This window comes from Austrofundulus limnaeus, unplaced genomic scaffold, assembly GCF_001266775.1.
Source record: "Austrofundulus limnaeus strain Quisiro unplaced genomic scaffold, Austrofundulus_limnaeus-1.0 Scaffold16, whole genome shotgun sequence".
Taxonomy (NCBI): domain Eukaryota; kingdom Metazoa; phylum Chordata; class Actinopteri; order Cyprinodontiformes; family Rivulidae; genus Austrofundulus; species Austrofundulus limnaeus.
Window position 1 is genome coordinate 1,276,919 of NW_013952418.1, and position 6,229 is coordinate 1,283,147.

Consider the following 6,229-nt stretch of genomic DNA (forward strand, 5'->3'; position numbering starts at 1 on the left):
ATACACACCATGTATGGAACAATACACACCATGTATGGAACAATACACACCATGTATGGAACAATACACACCCATGTATGGAACAATACAGATTTTTAACATTTATTTTATCARCTTGTCTTCTGAAGATGCTCTGTGTTGAAGGATCAGTGGATCTGTGTTCGACTACTCCACCTAGGCTGCATTTTTGAGAGCAGATCCACTGAGAAACTTGCTGGACTTTTGAGATTAAGTTATTAAGTTATTAAGTTATACTAAGCTGTTTATTTATTTATTTATTTAATTCAGTTAGTTGTAGTGGCCATTTGGATCGGGGTTGGCTTCAAAAGTTTCAGTTGTGGATTTATATACAATAAGTTGTTAATGAAAGTTTTATTCAAGCACTGTGGACTGGTTTATGAGATATTTTACTAACACTGTAGACAAAGAAATAAACAAACAGACCTGGACAAAACATTACTGTGTTTTGCTTTTGGCAACAAGCAATACATAAAGATAATATTTAACATATAACACCAGAGAGGCTGAAAAAAAAAACTGGTAAAAAATCTTCAACACAAAATTAATCAAAATTTAGCCATTCAGTAAAACAGATTATATCAAAAATAATTTTAAAGAAATTTGGGTGATAGTAAATAATTGCTGTTAAAATGAGCTCATGCTGATTTTTATGTCATACAGTCCTTTAGACTTTACAGTTTAATCAAGATTCCTCTTCTCACACATTATCTCTATAATTGAAACTTTTTCTTTCACCTAACGTTCAAAATGCCTTCTGTCAAGTCACCTTTTGGCTGAATTAAAATGTAATTACATGTAATTGTGCTGGCTTTGGGGGGATTTTTGATTTTATGTAGGGACTTCTGAATTTGTGAAAGACAGAACCCAGATAAGTAATATCTATTAAAATTCTAATGAAAACACCACGGTTGAATATTACCAGAAATAAGAGCTTTTAGGTATTCACTTGCTCATAATTGGAAAAGGAGTTTTCATAAATTTCCACTGAGACAGTTGATTTAGAGAAGATTGATGATTTAAGATGCGCTGGGTGCTGGATGWGGAGGAGAAGCAGCTCTGAAGCAGGAGAGTGATCGCTGAGAAACGTCCAATCAGTTTGTGTCCAGCAGGTCGGAGCTCTGACAGCCGTCCTGTGTTGCTTACTGTGCAGGTCTGCCTTTGGTTTTGTCTCTGGTTCTGCCATGTCCTTTCTTTTTCCATTTACTTTGAACTAAACGTAATGTAATGTCAAGGAAAATGTCGGAGTAAGCTGAATTAATGGGAATCATGTCATTTTAGAAAGCAAGACAGTTAGTAATCGTTTCATGTATCGATCCAGGACTCCTCTCCTTTCTTATTATTAGTGAAAAGAGCTGAAGCAAACTAACGTATCCAGACTAGCTGCTTCACTAAAGGTTCTCTGGATGACAGATTTATTTTTGTTTGACTCCTCTGCAAACTGTTTTTATTTTTGTTAAACATAAAAGTCCACAAAAATGGTTCTAATTACCGTATTTATTCATGTATAATATGATCTCATGTATAATACGACCCCCACTTTTTTTTGCTTAAAAAGTATAAAAAATTTAATCCTCAAACTACCTCCAATTTCATACAAACTTCAAGATTTTTCAGCCTTTGCAGTCTTTATACATATCAGTAAAATGATCATTGGACTGTTCATTTTATTTTAACAACAWATGTACTAAAAGGTATTTTGACAACAAATATATATCAGCTGTAGCAGCATCATATGAATTCTGGCATTTTACATATAGTCCACCAGGAGGCGCCAACACAAAAGTCACACTTCACACGAGATTTGGACCATCTTGTGGGGGAAAAGCAGATTACTTCCTACTCGTGAGCGCCCCCCTCTGGTAGGAAAACTTTTTTCAGGGATACAAACTTTTTCAGAACACCGGTAGACGGCAGCCATTACAGACAAACATGTTTGTTGTTGTTTGAGGAGCGGCCTGGTCACACGCTAATGTCATTAGTTCGTTATCATTACTAAGGTGCAGGAATACTTTTTTCACATCATGTCTCCTGCCTGGATCTGTTATTATCTCTCTCTGAAGCACGGAGGAGTGTCACAGGTAAGCTCGTTTCAACTGATTTTTATGACGCGGTCTCATTTCCAGACTCATGCATTTTGTGAATGGAGCCGATATTTCAGTTAAAATACATAAGTAAAAATATTTATCCGAGTATAGTACTACCCCCCAACATTATGGATGATTTTATGGATTTAATTTTACGTATTATACTTGAATAAATATTGTAGTTCATGGTTGAAGTAAAGACTGTGGTTTGTCCAAATTCAGGGGCTGAGTCCTTCGAAGGACCCAGTCTAGGTGGGCCGGATCCTTAGTCCACCGCAAAGAACAAAAAAAGTTTTCTGCTTTATACCCGCCCTTGCCCTAGTGTACATCCTGTGTTTATATTATGTCCAAATATTTCTCTTTCTAACATGTTTAGTTGTGTTTAGTTATTTCATGTTTAACGCAAAGCTTTTGTAATGTTTTTGATCTATGCAGGAGGAGTGGGCGTGGCTTAAGCATCAATTACACACAGCGATTTATTTAAATTGATTCCTGCTGGGGTTAATTCCCAATTAAGAGAACAGCSTTTGTCAGTGAGATAACTCTTAACTGTTTCGACCATCCTAAGCCTGGTTCTGATGAACTTATTGTTCTGTTAAAAGGAAGTTGTTTCTTTCCACTGTCACCAATGTACTGCTGAGGACAGATGATTGCAACAATGTGAACATTYGACACACTCAGCTTGCTCCTATTGGTATTTTACAATGTGAATATTTTTGTACAGTGAGCTGAGTATTGTGAATTAGAACTATAGAAATAAAATGCTACTACCATTAATACTACTAGCTGTTCACAACTACAAAAACTACAAAGGAAACACTTCTGTTTACTGTTTGATAAAAAATAAAGCATAAAACACTTAACAGGGCTGTTACTTCCCCAATAAAAGCTGAATATGGGAACACAGGGAAGGCAGGAACTGACAGAGATTTTATTGGTAATATTTAAAGGTCCATTTAAACACACAGGTGGTTTAACACCCAATGGATTTTACATAGTAGAGTGACTTTTACATCCTACAGGTTCTGGAAAAAAAAAGGCAGTTATTCTATTCTACACAGAAAAAACCTGAACCCTGCTGAAGCTGACTGATTATAGTATTTTTATTTTTTTTTTAATAAAATCATTTAGATTTAAACTATAGCCTGCTGCTGTGTTCTCCTCTTTGGTGCTGAAGTACAAACTTTTCTCTGTAATTTTGGCCGTTCGTTGTCATCCAAGTGTTCAATCCTTCCTGACAGATTTTTTTGGTCCCAGAGAGTCCCATACAGTTCGATTCTTCAAACAAGTTCCCATCTCCTCTGCGTCACGATTTCCCCACTCAGCCATCTCACTCATGAAYCCTCCAAAGCCTTCGTCTCCTCTGGACGATGAATCTTGAGCTCTAACACGTCACCTTCTGGAGAAGCTGGCAGAAATCCTCTTTGGAAAAGGAAGGMGGCATCTCRAAAGCTTATCCRTCCTCATTCTCAGCAGTTGACATCTCAAAACCTTCTCATGTCCTTCAGTGGCAGGCAGAAATAAAATCCAATGTCCTCTGCCTATTCAGGTTCATCCATCACGTCGGGGTCACCGCGTTGCAGGGGTCTCCAACCTTTTTCTCCTTAAGAGCTACTTCTACAAAATAAAACTGTCAGAGAGCTACTTTTTGTAACATTTAATTTTAACCTTAAACTTAAACCATTGGAATAAGCTTGTTTTGCACAAAAAGGTTGTATTTCACACTACTAACTTAGGGTTTAACCGGGACAGATTTGTGCACAAATAACGTCGGATGATGGTCCCTCTGCATTGTGGACCCCAGCGGGAAGAAACCATGTGCAGTGACATATACCGCAGCGGGAGGGGGTTTCCCAGGAGCTCGGCTCAATGTGTGTCACGGGGCTATGAAAGGCGTGTGCGAAAACRAACGTCGAACAACCACCTAACTGTGCGTCGTCTGCCTATCAACGATACTGAGCCCTAAACTGTTTGATTGACAACCAAGGGGAAGGGACATCTATTGATAGTGAATTAAACTGAAAGTTTGTTTGGTCAGTGACAAATGACATGTTGCTTCTCCTAATTTTTGATGAGCACTGAAGAGCTACTTGAAATGAGCTCAGGAGCTACTGGTCGGAGACCCCTGCCGTATTGTTTAAAGAAATCTGTGATTAATAAATAGAAATCTGACTAAAGTAAACCAGTTGATTCTCATCTAAAAAGGTTTTATTTTTGTCTCCAACTCCAATCAGCTCCATCACACACACTCAGTAACTCATAATGATGAATCAACCTTTTAAAACACATATCTGACCTCCTGGTCACAGCCCTGGAAGTGTTACCTTCCACGTCGGCCAATAGAATGTAACCAATTTTGTTAAAATGTTGCCAATGTTTTGAAGGAAATGTTACTAATTAACTGAATGTTAGATCCAGTCTTGTATTTCATAAACAAAATTTCTTTCACTAGCTATTAGCACACGGAGTACATGTTGCAGATGACTTTACTAAAACAACTCTTAGCTCAATATCTGTAAAAATAATAATAAAAAAACATTGTGTGTTTGCTCAGATCAGTCAGCTGGTGGACATCTTAAATAAAGTTGGGTCCAAAAGTTAATCAGCTGTTATAAATCAGTGTTCAGGTTGATCATCAACAATAATCTAAAAAATAAACAGGTTGAAAAAAATGTTCAGTGTTTTAACTTTCATGTTTTTATTGCTGTTATTACTATTCAACCTTCCTCATTTCCATTTATCTGAATTTATATTCACGAGGAAAAAAAAACCACTCTCTGAGGAGAACCAATGAGCTTGAGTTATGTTCTCTGCAGCATCAGCATCATCATCCTTAATGATATGAGAACAAAACGAGGCTTTTCCTGACCTTGTGCTTCGTTTGTAATCTCCTTTGTGGAAATTAAACTCTGATTTTCTGAATATATTGTAATTAGGCGTATGTATTCTAATAGGCAGTAAGATATAGTTTTTTAAAATCTCTCATTTAAATGCAAAGGAGGACTGGTTAAAGAGCTTAGATTTTCTCCCGTCTTACTGACTCCTTTTCGCCCTAATCAAGTTACACTTTTTTTAAATTTTTCTTTTCACAAGCTGCTGATTTTTGTTGGTTTTTTTTTAAACTTTCTGTCAGAAAAAAAGTTTTTTTAAAAGAGTTCACATCGCAGAATTTCAAGGAACATGTTTCTTTTTTATTCTTATGTAATTACTTTCCTATTTAGGCATATTTAAAATAAAAATAAATCAGTGATAAACACTGAAGGTAACAAAGCTTTCATTTCGCAGAAATAAAATGAACTTTTTTTAGTTGCAACCGTAAACATATAATTGAGTTGGTCAGCAAATGCAATGCCTTTTTAAAAACAGACCAGCAAGTAGGGTATTTATTTTTTTATTGGAGGTGCGTGTGTGTGTGTGTGTGTGTGTGTGTGTGTGTGTGTGTGTGTGTGTGTGTGTGACTACATTTGAATTAATGCACCTAAAGAAAGGCCACAGTACAGCTTGCAATTTGCTTTGATCAGAAACCATGTCAGAGTTAAAAGGGATTATAGAAGAAAAGGTTTGTTAAAATGATTGTAAATGTGCACAGGATCGTTACATTTCTTTATTCAAGGATTTTCAAAATAAATCTAAGAAGTTAAGTTTATTTAACTTATCAAAAATACTTTTTTTTCTGTAAACATATCCTTTATCCTTACTTAGTGAATAAACAAAGCAACATTTAGCGTGAGAACATTAGCTAAAACCAGTAAAAAAGATRAATTAAATTTAGACTTTGTGGCAGCCATTTCATTTTTATTTAGAATTATTATTTTTTTAATTCTTTTTAAATTGCACCATAGCTTATCTGTATTATAAGATACCAGTTAAACTTCAGGTTTTTAAATGAAATGTATTGAGCAATGATCATATACTCCAAGCTGAAATGTTTTTCTAAATGAGACTCTCCAGTGAAATAAATGAATGAATTCCCATCAGGACGGTGTCACACAGATCTGCAGGGGAACAAAAGCCCACAGAACCATCCAGGATGTAAATTGGTGCATGTTGGGTGGAAGGCCTTTAGCTAATGCTAATGAGAAGTTCATGAAAGTTAGCGCCGAGCGTTTCTGTTGCAGGGAGTA